Source organism: Grammomys surdaster, unplaced genomic scaffold (assembly GCF_004785775.1).
Source record: "Grammomys surdaster isolate TR1022 unplaced genomic scaffold, NIH_TR_1.0 208, whole genome shotgun sequence".
NCBI classification, from domain to species: Eukaryota; Metazoa; Chordata; class Mammalia; order Rodentia; family Muridae; genus Grammomys; species Grammomys surdaster.
In genome coordinates, this window is record NW_021604653.1 from 4,751,365 (window position 1) to 4,769,204 (window position 17,840).

Below are 17,840 nucleotides of genomic sequence, written 5' to 3' on the forward strand. Positions count from 1 at the left end.
CCTCTCTCTCCTCTCTCTCTCTCTCTCTCTCTCTCTCTCTCTCTCTTTTTCTCTCTCTCTCTCTCTGCACTATACTCTTAACTCACCTCTCTGTCCTGTGCTGTTCTCTTAAGTGTTGGCCTTATCTGACCTCTGGCTCATTCTGTCAAATCATTCTCTGATTCATCACTTTGTCTGTTCCTCGATTAGACATCACTATCCAACATGCCTGTTTCCTTTTACAAACTAGCTTTACCTACATTGTTAGGGATTAATAATGTGTACTAAGGGAATGTTTGTGTTCCATCCAGAGTAGCTATGTTGCTGGATAAAAATTCCCCTACAAACTGTGATTGATATCCTGAAAAACTGGTAAATCTTACATATAATCAGCTGAGCATTCTTAATTGGATAATCTCTCTTTTGGTCAGGGGTCTTAAATTCTCTACTTGGACCTCTTTTTCTTGAGATATCTTAACCTAACCCTGACCATATAACTATATGCCATATATAAATATCCTGGTTGCATTACTATTTTCTGTCAACTTGACACAAGCTAAAGTAATCACCTAAGGAAATAGTTCCATCAAGTTTGCCTATAGGCAAATCTTTAGGCCATTTTCTTAATTAATAAACTGATGTGGGAGGACCCAGTCCAGTGTGAGCTCTGTCACAATAGGCAGGTGGCCCTGGGGCTTAAAAGTAAGAAGGCTAAGCAAGCCATGAGGAAATGAGTAAAGAACATTCTCTAAGGTCACTGCTTCAGTTCCTGCCTTCAGGTTCAGTGTTGACTTCCCTCAGTGATGGAGTATGACCTGAGTGTTATAAGCAGAAATAAAACTTTGCCTCCACAAGTTGCCTTTGGTCACAGTGTTTATTATAGCAACAGAAACTTTAACCAATGAAATAAATTAAATATTTACTCTTAATCATAAAGAAAGTTTATTTTAAACTAATTTTTTGGTATACATATAGCTTTAACAGTTGTTCAAGACCTAAAAATGATTTCACACTAATGAGATGGATTTTGCATGTTTCTTATTACAAAAAATAATTAAGTAATAAGTGAGTTATTGGAATGTAGAATATCTTTAGTGTTTTTCAGAGTTAATCAATATTCTAAATTTCTAATCATCAACTCTTAATTTTCATTTTGAATAAATATGTAATACAAAGTGGCAGAAGAATTTTTAAAGCCATTTTGGAAATTGTTGAAATATTTTACTTAATCAAGGATAAAGTGCATTGATGGGGTTTTTTTTGTAATAAAATTTAAGTCAGAAACTCAAACATCATTTAAAATATTAATGAACTTGATTTAGTTATCTATTATATTAATTAATTATAGTATTACATTGTGTCCTATAAATAATTATAAGCATATTTTATCCACTAAAATGTAAAAAGTCATTACTGTGGCTTAAAAAGTTTTACACAATTATGTCCTTGTTTATTTTTTCTGTGTAATGTTTTTCCTTTTAATCCCTTAGTAGTGATTTGAATGAGAAATGCCTTCATTGCCTTGGGCATCTGAATAGTTGTGCCTCAGTTGGCAGGGCTTTGGGGGACTGTTCAATGGTATAGCCTTACTGGCAGAAGAGTAACAATAGAGCTGGGCTTTGAGATTCTTAAGAAAACACTTCCAGTTAACTCTGCTGCTTTTGGTGACTGAAGCTGAATACTCTCAGCTTCCTGCTTCTGCCATCAAGCCTGATTCTTGTTATGATGCCTCACACCATGATTGAGTCTTACTCCTCTAAAGCCATAAGCCATGATAAAGTCTTCTGTAAGTTGCTTTTTCACAAGAAGAGAACATTTACTCATCTACTTCTCTTACAATGAGGCCATACTTCTTGTGTTACATGAATAAAACCATGCCTTATTGTTTTTTTAAAGATGTGTGTGTGTGTGTGTGTGTGTGTGTGTGTGTGTATGTGTGTGTGTGCCTGTATGTGTGTCTGTGTGCATGTGTTGGTGTAATGGCAAGCAGAAAATGGCATTCATGTCCCAGACATTTAGTTGGAGGCTGTTGTGAACCTCCCCACATGTATACTGAACTCAGTTTGTCTGAAAGAGCACCAAGTGACTTTAACCACCCAGCCATCTATCCAGCCCTGTCTCAAGGTCTTAAACAACCACTGTGTTCCTTTGTTTTGAATGCTTCTTCCTTGTCTTTCTATATGGCCCAGAATCTCATCTCTTTCAAGTCTTTCCTTAAATGTAACTTCAGTGTATCCCTCTCTAATCACCCTACTTATCATTCCAGCTCTTATCTCCACATTTCTCTTCTATTCTCTCTCTCTGCATAGTCCTGCACAGGATTTTTTTTAAACCAAATGTTCTAACACAGTATAATCCTGAATTAGATTAATTTAGTATTTATATACTGAGGGATGATGGGAGAAACCTATTAAAAAGTTTTGTTTTCCAACAGTAAGTCACTGTTACTAGAAGAATAGAAAACTTTATATGTACAGTAGTAAACAAAATAAAAGAACTGAAATTCATAACATGGAAATGGCTGTGATCTGATATAAAGTCTTTCTGGCAGTGTTCATTAGGATTGCATGGTGTACTGTCATGCACAGTACATAAGTGTACTCAGAGCCAAGGCTTGGTGTTATTATCATCCTCGATAAAGTGGCCATAGTTCTTCAGGTACATCACTGGTAAGAACATGGTCAGACACATGTCAGTGTCCAGGTAAAGCAATCCATATGTAGATTAAAGGCATTGGTTGTTCAGCACTATAAAGATAGACCCAGAGTCTTCTGAGATGGCTTTTCTTAGTCTGAGGTTAGCAATTCAGGCTATATAATTAAACTACTTTAGAGAGCTACATATTATTTTGATGTTGGCCTTGTATGGAAGTTCCCAAACACGTGTTCTTCAGAGTCCTAAAGTTGTTCTGTAGCTGTGTCCAGACTAAATGTCCTGTCACTCCATAGACATGAGATTAGAGAAGAAAGTAAAGGATCAGATGAATGCTCAGAACCAAACTACTGTTTCTAGATAGCAGCATTAACTAGAAATCACTGAGGGTTGTTCTCCTTCATTGGCTAGGTTCCTGCCTTAATGGCTGAATAATTCTCCTCCTCAATGAGAAGTGTGAGAGCAGGCAACAGGACAATCTATTATGTACTCACTACTGTAGACTATTTGTGAGTCACAGCAGGCTTATTCCATATTCAAAATGTCACTCATGTGATTCTTTGCTTTGCTTTGTTGCTTTACTCCCCACTCCTTTCCTCTCCTCCCCATGTCCTCCTATCCTCGCTCCTCCTCTATCCCTCTCCCTCTCTTCTCTTACATCCCTTCCCACTTAATTTCTTTTCCTCTCTTTCTATGTTTATGTCTGTGTCTGCCTCCATGTCTTAGTCCATGTTTGTTTCTCTCTTTTTTCTCTCTTGTTATCTCCTTCCTTGCTTCCATTCCTCCATCCGTTTATTCCTCCCTCCCTTCTTCCTTCCATTCTTCTCCTCTCTCCTATCTTTCCCTTATATTTTGAGACAGGGTCATATGTAGCACTGTTATCAAACTTTCTACATAGGTAAGGATGACTCTGAACTTCTGATCCTCATCTCTGAGGTCCCTGATCCCCAGGATTAAAGGTATGCTTTACCACATATCCAGTTTATTCAACTGTAAGCATCAAAGTCTCAAACTCAGGAGGAATCTGTGAATGCTAGACAAGTATACTACCAATTGGGCTTTGTCCAGAATTCTTATAACACTGTTTTTAATAAACAAAGCAAAGTCACACACCAGTTCTTCTGTGCTGCCTTAAGCACCACTGAATCAAAATCATCCACAGAAAACTATCAAATAAAATATGCTTGCTTTATTTTCCTATAAACATTCCAGATCTGTCTGTAGAATTTTGCTTATTGCTACATTAATTCATGAAGTTCAGGTTGGTTATGTCACATTTCTTTTTTTAAATTTGAAATGGGAGATACTCAATTTCTCCTTTTAAATAATGAAATAAACGATTTTATTAGAGGAACTCATTTATTTGACATATTAACTTATGCAAAGAAAAAACATAGGCAACAGCCTCAAAAGAACCACAGTCCCACTTTACTAAACACACAAAAGTGCCCAAAAACAATGAGTCATAGAATAGAAACAAGGATTTAATATATACATATATACATATATACATATATACATATATACATATACACATATACACATATACACATATACACATATACAAATATGCACATGCACATACACATATACACTTATACACATATACACACATACAAACATACACACATACACACATACATATACACCTACACATACACATGTATGTAAACACCATGTACAGAAAAATTTTAGATTTCTAACTTTACTGAGTCCAGTACTACACATGCTTCTTTTTACTCCCTCAGTTTCTTCCAAGTCTTTTTTAATTTTTAATATCTGCTGAAGATTGGTATAGGCAGCCTCTAACCAGCACTGGTAATCGGGAATCATCACTGAGGATGGTCCAGGATTCCAGAATCATGTAGTATCTCCATCTTTCTTTTTTCACTTTACATCTAGATCACAGCCTCCTCTCCTTCCTCTCTTCCCAGTCTCACCCTTACAAATCCCTAGCCCATTGCCCTTTATCCTTCTTTTCAGAGAAGATGATCCCCCACTGAGTGCAACCCCAACCTGGAACACCTAGTCTCAGTAGGTCTAAGCACATTCTCTCCCACTGATGACCAACAATGCAATACAAGTAGTGGGAAAGAGGATCCAATCAATGCCAGGAAACAGAGTCCAAGGCAATTATTGTGCCACATTAGGAGACCGGCATGATGACCAAGCTGGACATTTGTTACAAATGCATAGGTTGTCTAGTTCTAGATCCTGGATGCTCCTTGGTTAGAGGCTCAGCCTCTGTGAGCCCATGGTCTCAGGTTAGTTGACTCTGTGGTTCTTATTGTGGTATCCTTGACCCCTCCAACTTGCTTGTTTCTCTCCCTCAATCCTCCTTAAGACTCCTGGGCTCTGCCTGATGTTTGGTCTTGGATCTCTATCTGCTTTCATCTACTGCTGGATGAAGTCTGATGAGACAGTTATATTAGGTTCCTGTCTACAAGTACAGCAGAGTATCATTAATAGTGTTACGGTTGGATCTCTCACATGGGATGTGTCTCTATTTGGGGAAATCAGTGGCTGACTGTTCTCCCAGAATCTGCTCCATCTTTATCTCTGCGTATTTGGTAGGCAAGACAAATTTGGGGTTGAAAAATTTGTGGGTAGATTGATAAGCCCCTTCTTCCTCTGGAAGTCCTGCCTGGCTACAGGATGTGGACACTTTAGTCTCTATATCCCCTTGTGGCAGGAATGTAAGCTAAGGTCAACCCCATGGCCTCCCTGTATTTTCTCCAACCCTCCAGCTAGTCAAAAGATGTGCCAATCCCCACCAATTTCTATTCTCACTCCAAGCCCTCTCTTGTCTCCCTCTCTCCCCACAGCTGTTTGTCATCCAAGTTCCCCTCCTCACCATCTCTCTTGCCCTGTTCCCACTCTCCATCCATCTTCAATAACTATCCAGTTTTCCTTTCTGCATGAGATTTGTACTTCCTCCCTTGAGGCCTCCTTATTACCCAATTTCTTTAGGTCTCTGAATTGTAGCCTGGTTACCTTACATTTTATGGCTAACATCCACCTATATGTGAGTGTATACTATATGTGTCTTTCTTGCTCTGGTTACCTCACACAGGATGATGTTCTTAAGTTCCATCCATTTGCTTGTAAATTTTATGATGTCTTTGTTTTTAATAGCTGAATAACATTCAATGGTATAGATGTATCACATTTTCTTTATCCATTTTCAGCTGAGGGGCATGTAGGTAATTTCTGCCTACTATGAATAAACCTGCTACGAACATAGTAGAACAAGTGTCCCTGTGGCATAGTGGGTTATTTTTTGGGTATATTCCCAGGAGTGGTATAGCTGAATCTTGAGGTAAAACTATTCTCAGTTTTTCTAAAAATTTCCAAATTGATTTTCAAAGTGGTTGTGCAATTTTTCACTTGCACTAAAAATAAAAGAGTGTTTTCCTTGGTCCACATCCTCATCACCATGTGCTGTCACTTGAGGTTTTTGATTTTAGACATTCTGACACTTATAAGATGGAATCTCAGGGTCACTTTGATTTGCATTTCCATGGTGACTAAGTATCTTGAACATTTCTTTAAGTGCTTCTCAGTCATTTTAGATTCCTATGCTGAGAATTCCATTTAGCTCTATACTTAAATTTTTAATTGGGTTGTTTGGATTGTTGGTGTCTAATTTCTTAATGTGTTTATGTGGATATCAGCCCAAAAGCTTGGAATACACAAGATACAACTCACAGACCACATGAAGCTCAAGAAGAAGGAAGACTAAAGTGTGGATGTTTCAGTTCTTCTTAGAAGGGGGAACAAAATACTTAGGTAGGAAATATGGAAACACTGTGTGAAGCAGAGACTGAAAGAAAGGCCACCCAGAGACTACCCTGCCTGGGGATTCATCCCGTATACAGACACCAAACCCAGACACTATTGTGGATGCCAAGAAATGCTTGCTGACAGAGACCTGATATAGCTGTCTCCTGAGAGGCTCTGCCAGACCCTGACAAATACAGAGGTGGATGCTCACTGCCAACCACTGGACTGAGCACAGATATCCCCAATGGAGGAGTTAAAGAAAGTACTGAAAAAGCTGAAAGGATTTTCAACCCCATAGGAAGAACAACCAACCAGACCCCCCAGAGCTCCCAGGGACTAAACCATCAACCAAAGGGTACACATAGAGGGACTCATGGTTCCAGCTACATATGTAGCAGAGGATGGCCTTGCCAAGCATTAATGGGAGGAGAGGCCCTTGGTCCTGTGAAGCCTCGATGCCCTAGAGTAGGGGAATGCCAGGGTGGTGAGCTGGAAGTGTATGGGTGAGTTGGGGGAGCTCCCTCATAGAAGCAGGGGGAGAGAGAAAGTATAGGGGCTTCCCAGAGAAGAAACTGGGAAAGAGGATAACATTTAAAATGTAAATAAATAAAATATCCAAAATGAGTAAGTAAATAAATAAATAAGATTTGGATAGTAGCCCTATGTGAAATATAGGATTGGTGAAGATCCCTTTTCCCATCTGTATGTTGCTGTTTTGTCTTATAAATGGTGTCCTTTGACTTGTAGAAGCTTTTCAGGTTTATGAGGTCCCATTTATCAATTGTTAATCTTACAGCCTGAGCTATTGGTTTTCTGTTCAGGAATTTGTCTCTTATATCAGTGAGTTCAAGGCTATTCCTCACTTTATGTTTTCTTAGGTTTAGTGCATCCAATTTTGTGTTTATATCTTTGATCCATTTGGACTAAGTTTTGTGTAGGGTGATAGATACAGATCTATTTGTGTTCTTCTACATGGAGCCATCCAGTTAGATAAGCAGCAGCCTTGAAAATTTTAGGTTTTTTTTCACTGCATGGTTTTGCCTCCTTTGTCTCTAGGTGTCTAGCTTTATTTCTGCATTTTTAACTCAGTTCCATTGATCAACCTGTCAGTTCTTGTACCAATACAATGCAGATTTTATTACTACTGCTCTGTAGTAGAGCTTGAGGTCAGGGATGCTCTTTTGATGGCATAGTTTTCTCCATATTCAGCCTTCATTTTTCCAGTCTTTTCTTCTTGCTGCCTGGCTTCTTTTTCATATATTGTATTTTCTTTGACCAATCACTCCACAACACCTACCTTGATTTTGATCTTATTCATGCAAGGATCCTTTGTGGTCTCTAAAACACCCATGGTAAGGAGGGGTGGAAAAAAAATCTCAATTTCCAACAGATTTGTTTTTAATGTGTCAATTCTTATTTCCCCAACGTAAACAAGATTAAGTGTCTGTTCATCTTCACTTACGTGTGCGTGTATCTTGAATGTCATTCAGGTGCCATCACTTTCTTTTTGAGACAGGGTCCCTTACAGAACAATAACTCACCAAATAGTCTGTGCTGCCAAGAGTGTTAGTCCTAAGGATCTTCCTGTCTCTGCAATACTCCATACTTCTCAGTAGTGAGGTGAAAAGTCTGTGCCTAAAGGAATTGTCCCCATTATCATTCATTATCAGATCATTTCGTATGATCTTAAGATTATTAGTTTCATATATTTCTTTCTGCCTTGCTATTATTGCTTTCAATATTTTAATTTGATTTTGCCTGTTTATAATTTGTGTAATTTACAGCTTACGTTTTTTATCTTCTACAATTTGACTGATTAGCCTTATAACTTAGTAGCTGGTCTGCTTAGTATATATCTTTCAATCTTAATGCCATATTATCTTCTGAAAATATCCACATGTATCTATCCATCACCTATTCACATGTCTTTAATCAGATTCATTTTTATATGAATGGGAAGTGTTCACCAATTATGTTGCATCATAAACATTTGTTTTAAAACTGTTCTTGATTTTCATAAACCTGTTTTAAAGCAATGAATATCAAAAGACTGAAATCTTCTTAAGAAAACTAAAATTTTATTAAATTTGAATTTGCTACAAGTTTCTTTTATTTATTAGACTATTACAAATATTTTTTCTTAGATGTCAATATTTAACAATTTTACTGAAAATAGATTTTCTTTTCACATAACGTATTATGATTTTTCTTCTTCCTACTCTATTTCCTCCCCACCCCACACTGACCAGAATCCAAACTCTTTCTCTCTCATTAAAATTAAAAAAAATCTAAAAATATAATAATAATTAAAATAAGATAAAAATAAAATCAAGTCAGAATAATGCAAAATAAACATTTTTACTGACAAGTCAAGCTCATTGTTAACTTTACTTAATTTCTCAGTATAAAGCATTTGTGTGTTAGTGAGGCAGATGTGCTGGTTTCCAAACTGACAGATGTTTAATCTTCCTATTTGCTAAAATAGCTGAGAGACTGACAAGAATCAGACAGGAAAGTACCCATTTCTAGGGAATATATTCTAATTGATACCAGTCAGTTACGTTAATGCTAATATCTGTCTCCAGTGAGTGTTAGAGACTGTTATAATAAAAACTACCCTAAATAAAGTGACTGAATTCTAGTCAAACTGTTTTCTACTTGTTTCAAATAAATAGACTAAGGCCTGCCAAATGGCTTTTTGGAGAAAGGCACTTGCTGCCAAGCTTGATGACTTGCTTTTAATCCTTAGGACTACAAGTGGAAGGAGAACACTGACGCCCACAATTGACATCTGATCTCCACGTATGGACTCACTGTGACATTGCATGCACACAGAAAATAAGTAAATGCAATTTTAAAAATTGTACCGATGAGCCCCATATTACTGGTGTCTTCAAGTTATGTCAAGACCTTTTAAAAACTTTTGTTTTTTGGTAGTTATGGGGATTGACCATGGAGCCTCATGAATGGAACCAAGAACTTTATTGTCTAGCTACAGTTCTTCTTGGCCCTTTTAATAACTGACAATAACTTAATTGACATAGCTATAGCACCCTTCTTATTACCATATGAGGAAGTACACAAAAATCATAATGATACAGCTCAGTTGTCCTGAAATCATTGAATTAGTCAACTTAAAAAACTCAGTAAGATTTTATTATAAGATTTTTATTCCACAGACACTCAGACCTCTGTTATTTTCATTTGTTTGTCCATTTGTTTGTCCATTTGTTTGTTTTTTAAAAAGTATTTATTTTATGTGTGAGTACACTGGTGCTCTTTTCAGACACACCAGAAGAGGGCATCAAATACCATTCCAGATGCTTGTGAACCACCATCTGGTTTCTGGGAATTGAACTCAGGACCTCAGGAAGTGGTAGTCAGTGGTCTAAACCACTGAGCCACCCATCCAGTCTCCCATTACTTTTACTTGTAAAAATAGAGTAACAAAAGTATCTACCTTAGTGAAGTCTGTGTGAGGAAAGAGTTCACTTGAAAATACTTTTAAGATATGAAGAGTTCAAAGCATCTCAGATATCATGAGATTTTTGTTGAAATAGTTTTAAATTCTTTTGTCAACTATGAAAGGGAAAAATGTCTCTCCCCAAAATAAAACAAAAATCATGAAGACAAAAGGGAACAGTCATAGAAAGGGAGACTTTGATTGATAGTCTTGCAGGAACAGGAGTCTAGTATAGACAGGTTAGATGCTTAGATCAGTTGCAGCAGTATATCTCCTGTCATATAGGTTTCATCCCCTCCACTGTGTTCCTAATTAGCTAAATGCTCCAGGTGCAGAACCTTACCTAGATGTCATCTAAGATTTGTTAATACTTTAAAGGATATCCTTCCTATCCTTTCAAATAAGACCTGACACAAAGACTTCACTGCTGGCTTCCTCCTCTCCTAGTATCTTGTTATTTAGGGGCCTCCCAGTAGCATAGGCATGGTCAAGTGAACATTCCATCCATGATTCTTCACTCCAAGATAAAGATTCTGTTTGTGTGTTATGTGGCAAGGAGGGCTTACTGCCTCCTGCTAACCTGTAACTTTGTAGTTTGTAAGCAGAAGCCTGAGGCACTTTTGTACTGAAAATGAACCACCATATTTTATTCTCAAGAAAGGATTGTTACTTTTTTTTTTTTAATTGGATGATTTATTTACATTTCCTATGTTGTCCCCTTACCCCATCCCCCACCACCCCCTCGGAACCCCCAATCCCCTCGCCCCTCCTCCTTCTTCTCTGTGGATGTAACCTCTATCTACCCCCCCCACTCCCACCTCCCCACCCTCAAAATTCCCACCCCCTGGGGCATCCAGCCTTCATGAGGTCAAGGTTCTCTTCTTCCACATATGCCCAGCAGGGCCCTCCACTTACTTTTGGCCAGATATATACTAAAAGTTATATGTAGTGTGTCTCTGGCATACCTACCAAGATAATATGACAGCAATTTCTCAGCCTACAAAGCTATGTGTGCTTAGATGCTATTATCCTCCAATTGTGTTAAAGCTAATAATATTATCTACAAAACTGCTCAACTTACAGTGGGGTATGTATCATGGAATCTACAAATATGTCTATGTCTGTAGGTCTGTATTGCTTATATACATATATGTATGTATTATGTGTTAATGTATGCATGTATGTATTTATATTCATTTATATATGAAGGTATTAGATTCTACTTTTGTTTCCTCTACGCAGTGTGTGTGTGTTTGTGTGTGGGTGTATATTTGTGTGTGAATGTGTATACGTGAATTCTCTCTTTCCTTTTCTTTCTTGCTGACCCCAAAAAGTTCAGAGTTTTTTTTTTTTTTTGCTGGCTAGAGGGAGTATCAGCCCTAGTAAATTAAGCTTGGATCCCTCAGAGAAACGTTTACTGAATAACTTCTCTAATCACTGGCTGCCATTGATAGCAGCCCTTGTCAGTACCTGGACCAATCCCATTGGTAGCTGCCTGCCTCAATTTATCCTCTGGTGTCAAAGCTGGTCTTTGGCAGTGAGTGGGTTGATGTCCTGCTCCCTCTATTGGAAGACTGTCCTGGTTACAGGGGGTTACTACTGCAGTGTTCATATCTCCCTCTGCTAGGGATCTCAGATAAGGTCACCCCGTAGACTTCTGGAATCCTCTCCAGTCCCATGTCTCATCCCAGAGATGCCCCTCACAGACCATTCTTCCCAAGTCCGTTCCAGCACCCCTTCCCCAAGCCTGATTCCCATTACTAATCTTCTCCTCACATCCTCTCCCACCACAGTTCCTTCCCTCCCTCTGCCTCCAATGTCTATTTATTTCCTTACTGAGTAAGATTCACATACCCTCCCTTGGGCCCTCTTTATTACTTAGTTTCTTTGGATTTGTGGATTACAGCCTAGTTATTCTGTACTTTATGTCTAGTGCCTACTTATAGGTGAATACATACCGTGCGTGTCTTTCTGGTTCTGCGTTATGTTACTCAGGATAATATTTTCCAGTACCATCCATTTACCTGAGAATTTCATGATGTCTTTGTTTTTAATAGCTAAGTATTATTAGATTGTGTAGACGTATCACATTTTCTTTATCAATTCTTCAGTTGAGGGACATCTATGTTGTTTCAAAATACTAGTTCTTACAAATAAAGATGCTTTGAGCATAATTGAGCAAGTGCCGTAGTGGTATATGGTGGGGCATCTTTTAAATATATTTCCTGGATTTGTGTGACTGTTTATAATAACATGAATTAACCTTATCCCCATTGTTCTCACAAATGAATCAAGCTCAGAGTATAGTTTATTTATTTAGCTGTGACAATTATTGAGGGTTATCCTGAATCTATTTTTGTAAGGGCTGAAATGTCTACTTCCCCAGATGTGTACCCCAAATACTTGTATAAATTTTTCTAGGCTATGTCTACCCAAGCAGTCATGGTTATGGGGAGTTTCACTGCTGTATGCCCTGCTGGCCCATAGTGACTAATGGTGACCTCTTATTCCTTCTACATAATCCTCTGCATTCTACTTTCTCTGCCTCTCTCATTCCTACTAGTGTCCCCCCTCCCAGCCCAAGAATTCAAATTCCAACTCTCTCTGTTCTACCTAGTAACTGGCTGTTGCTAGTTTTATTTAACCAGTAGTTTTAAATTGGGAAGCCAAGTTTACACAACAAAATCTAAGGCCTGGGAGGAATCACGTGTCTTGGGGTAACCAAAATTTAGCATTTTAATACACAGAGGCATCAGACTAACCCCTAATTTTCTGAGAAACTTCCCAGCTGATTTTCAAAGTGTTTATTCTAATTTGCACTCCTGCCAGCAATGGAAAAGTATTCCTGCTGCCCCCCATCTTCACCTCCATGTGCTGTCACTTGAGTTTTGATCTTAGTCATTTTAACAGATGTGTAAGATGGAATCTTAGAGTCATTTTAATTTGTATTTTCCAAGGGACTAAGAAAAATGAACATTCTTTCAATGCTTCAAGGCTATTCAAAACTTCCCTGTTGGGAATTTTGTTTACCTCTGTCCTCCATTTTTCAATTGGGTTATTTTGTATATTGGTGCCTAATTTCTTGAGTTCTTTATATATTTTGGATAATAGTCCTCTGTCAGATATAAGGTTGGAGAAGATCTTTCCCATTCTGTAAACTATAGTTTTATTTTATTGATGGTGTCCTTAGCCTTGCAAAAGCTTTTGAGTTTGTTGAGGTCACATATATTAATTGTTGATTTTTAGTTTCTGAGCTCTTGGTGTTTTGGTGTTCTGTTCAGAATGTTGTTTCCTGTGCCAATGTGTTCAAAACAGGTCTCCAAATTCTCTTCTATTTGGTTTAATTTGTGCAATTTGATGTTGAGGTCTTTGATCTACTTGGATTGAGTTTTGTGTAGGGTGTAAATATGGGTCTATGTGCATTCCTCTACATGCAGGCATCCAGTTAGATCATAACTATTTGTTGAAGATGCTTTTTTTTCCATTGTACATTTTTTACTTTTTTGTCAGAAATCAAGTGTCCATAGGTGTGTGGATGTATTACTATTCCATTTATCATCATCTATTTTAATGTGAATAACATGTGGGTTTTATCACTATTACTCTCAATCTTCTTGTATCTTCTGAGGCTTGCTTTGTGACAGAGTATATAGGCAATTTTGGAAAAAATAGTGTGAGATGCTGAGAAGCATGTATACTCTTTTGTGTTTGGGTGAAATGTTTTGTAGATAACTGTTAGGTTCATATGAACTGTAAAGATAGTTAATTTCATTATTTTTTGTTTAATTTCTGTCCTGATGATCCCTCCATTGGTGAGAATGGAGTGTTCAACTCTCCCACTATTAATGTGTGTGGTTCAAATGTGTGATTTATGCTCAATAATGTTTGCTTTATGAATATGGGTGCCCTTGCATTTGGAGCACAGATGTTCAGAAGTGAGATGTCATTTTGGTGAAATCTTCCTATGATGTATATGAGGTATCCTTCCCATGAGTCCTGGTTTGACTCAGTTTGGTTGAAAATCTATATTATTAGATATTAGTATGACTACTCCAGAATCCTTCCTAGATTCATTTGCTTGAAAAAACTTTTTCCAGCCCTTTACTCTGAGGTTATATCTATCTTTGTTGCTGTGCTGTATTCCTTGGATACAGAAGAATGAAAGCACCTGTTTTGAATCTATTATATAGCCTAGGTTTTGAGTTGAGTTCATTGATGTTCAGAGATATTAATGACCAGTCACTGCTAGTTCCTGTTATTTTGTTGATGTTGTTGTTGTTGGTGGTGGTGGTGGTGGAGTGTGTGTGTGTGTGTGTTTCCCTTCCTCTGGTTTCCTGGTGTGGATATATTTATGTCCTGTGTTTTCTTGGGCATATTGGCCTCCTTGGGTTGAAGATTTCCTTTTAATATCTTCTGTAGGGCTAGACTTCTGGATCCATATTGTTTAAATTAGTTTTTGTCATATAATGTCTTGTTTTCTCCATCTATGGTGATTGAAAGTTTGCTGGACATAGTAGTCTGGGCTGACATCTATGGTTGTTTAGGGTATGCAAGACATTTGTTCATCCACTTATGGCCTTTAGTGTTTATGTTAAGAGGTTATATGTAATTCTGATAGATCTTCCTATATATGTTACTTGGTTTTTTTTTTTTTTGGCCTTGCAGCTTTTAATATCCTTTTTTTGTTGTTCTGTCCATTTAGTGTTTAATTATTATGTGGCAGGAGGATTTTCTTTTCTGGTCCATTCTATTTGGTGTTAAGCAAGCTTCATATATATTATAAGCTTTTTATATATGGCTTTTCTTTTGTGGTTTTGTTGAAGGTATTTTCTGGCCCTTGTAGCTGGGAATCTTGTCCTTTTTCTATTCCTATTATTCTTAGGTTTGGTCTTTGCATAGTGTCCTAGATTTCTTGGATGTTTTATGTCATGAACTTTTAGATTTAGCATGTTAATTTTTTGACTGATGTAATGATGTATCAACTTCTTCAATAGCATCTCCTATGCCTGACATTCTTTATTCCATCCCTTGTATTCTGTTGGAGATACTTTTATCTGATGTAGTTCTCATTATCTTCTGTAGGAGTTCCATCTCCAAGATTCTCTGTTTTGTGTTTTCTTTAGTACTTCTATTTCCATTTTCAGTTCTTGGAGAGCTTTATTCATTTTCGTCACCAGTATTTCATTAATGGATTTATTAATTTCTTCTTTAGAATCCACTACAATCTTTATTGTACTTAAGATCATCATCTTGTGCTTTGGCTTTGCTAGAATATTGATTTGTATCATGATACCTGGGCTCTGGTGATGACATATCACCCTGAATCTTGGTAGTGGTATTCTTACCTGTCCTTTAGTTACATGGTAGTCCCTGGTGTATTCCTGATGGCAGCAAGACTCCTCTGCTGGTTGTGTCCCAGGTTTACCTGACTGAGAGGGTATTAGTGTAGGAGGGGTCTAAGCTGAATAATTCCTAGGGCCAACACATGCCTCCTTAAGAAACAAGATGCACTGATTGTCCTGCAAGGCACCTCAGGATAGTGGGGAGAGCTGTGGGCCAGAAAATGGAGGCCATGGAACCCCAAAAGTCATATATATGTGTGTGTGTGCGTGTGTGTGTGTGTGTGTGTGTGTGTGTGTGTATATATATATATATGTATGTATATATATATATATATATATTTATATACATGTATATACATGTATACACACACATATATGTATATATGTATATGTATATATATACAGAATTAAGCACATTGTACACTCACTAAATTTTTGACATTGGCCAGCACCTAAAGTTCTGTCATTTCTTTTGGTTTCCTTGTACCTTTCAAGACCTTTTTCAGTTTATAGCTTGTATTCAATCTGACATTTCTGAAAGGCAGAGAGCAGGGTTGATGAGCCTTTTAATCTTGATACTCTTTATATCATTCTTATATAATTTTCACAATGCTGTCCTTCAAACCCAGAGTATTGAACATAATAGGTAAGCACAGTGCGTGATCTTTCCTGTGTGTGGGTGTGTGTGTGTTTTCATTCATTCAGGGTTGCTTGTAAGATCATGGTACCCTAGTGACAGTCAGAGCTCTGTTGTTGCCATTCCAGTTCTGAACTTATAGACATTTACCACTATAGTTAGCTGCTTGCTTGCTTCTTTCCTCTCTGTCTCTCTCTTCCTTCCTTCCTTCCTTCCTTCCTTCCTTCCTTCCTTCCTTCTTTCTTTCTTTCTTTCTTTCTTTCTTTCTTTCTTTCTTCCTTTCTTTCTTTCTTTCCTCTTTTGAGGGTGGAGTGTGTGGTTGAGTTTGAACTGAGATATTGGCATAGAATCTATTTACCCAATAATCCATCACCTCAATTGACATGGCAAAAAAATACTTTCCTTAGTAGAGTGTAAATTCATCCAATCCAGAAGTGGATGCTGGCCTGCTCTGTCTGATCATTTTTCCTCCACACTAGATGGCCATTGTTCTCAGTTAGCCTCTCCAGAGGGATTTGAATTCAAAAGTGATCAAGGAAGATAATCTAAATGAATATATTAGTAGCACACATTCCTCAAATTAGTGGGTTACATGAGATATATAAACTGTCATGATTAGAATTTCCATTGCTCTGATGAAACAACATAGCCATAGCTGCTTGAGTAGGAAAGAGTTTAGTTCATCTTATAGCTTGTAGTACACAAATCAGGGAAATCAGGACAGGAACTCAAGGCAGGGATATGGAGGCAATGAATAATGCAAAAGCCATGTAGAAGTGTTGCTTACTGTCTGGTTCTTCATGGCTTTCTCTATCTGCTTTCTTATATATTCTCGCACCATGTGCCCAGCAGTAGAACTGACCCCAGTGAGCTGGGAACACCCATATCAATTATTAGTCAAGAAAGTGCCCCAAAGATCAAACTTGGAAGCACTTTTATTTTTAATTGAGGTTCTGTCTTTACAAATTTCTCAGTAATCCCTCAAGCAACCTCCCCACATTCCTGTCCTCAGCTTGAGGGAGTAATCTGACTTCTCTGTCACCCACAGGTGGAAAAAGAACATGTTTGTTTGTTTGGTTGGTTGGTTTGGTTTCCAGCCACAGTTACATGCACATATTACTGTGTAGTTATCCAGCTGATTGATTATTTATCTTTTTCCTCTTTGTAGAAACCAGGATACAAAGCACATACGCAGAAACCAACCAGTAAGCATTTGAAAACAAATGGACATCTGGTAGGCAGGATTACTTGTTGGACGTTCAGTCATTATTATTGTCCATTGACTTTTACTAAGTACATATTTCCCATAGGAAAACCATGAAATCTTTGAGGGATTTTAGTGTATAGCGTGGACACAAAAACACTGTTCTGAACTCAAAGGAAAAGGATAGTTTATTCTGGAGCAAAGGATAAGTAACTGGCCTACAAACACAGTCTCTTCACAAATACTGTGCTTCACCATGGAGGTGGTAACTTGAGTTTCTTTTAATTACAGAACAAAGAAAGGGATAAATCTAAGTGTTTACCAAATACCATGGTTTGGGCCACAGAGAGTCAGTTTACAGCAGGGGGTTGGGACATAGACCAAAAACAATTTGTTATAGGTTTCAGAAGTTAGCTGGTAACCTCTTAAGTTTTGGATGGTTAAAATTGTGGTCTTCTATGGATATATGGTGAGGGTTTATAGTCACCAGGAAGTTTGGGCAGAAACAGGGCCAGGGAATGACAGCTTTGAAGGGGATACAAAAGGGATTTGAAAGGGATCCTGATAGATAATTTGGCTCTCTTCTACAATATTTTAACTGTCCATAATCTCAGCCATGTGCCGTTGTGGAATATTTAACACAAGTGCTGCTTCCTCTTCTGTCTCTCCTTCTCTTTCCCTCTCCACATCTGCCTCTCCTCTTCACCTCCTGAATTTTCTTTCAAAATCCTTCAGTTCATAGTAGGTATAAATTGACTGAATTAAGAAAGATTGTCCCCC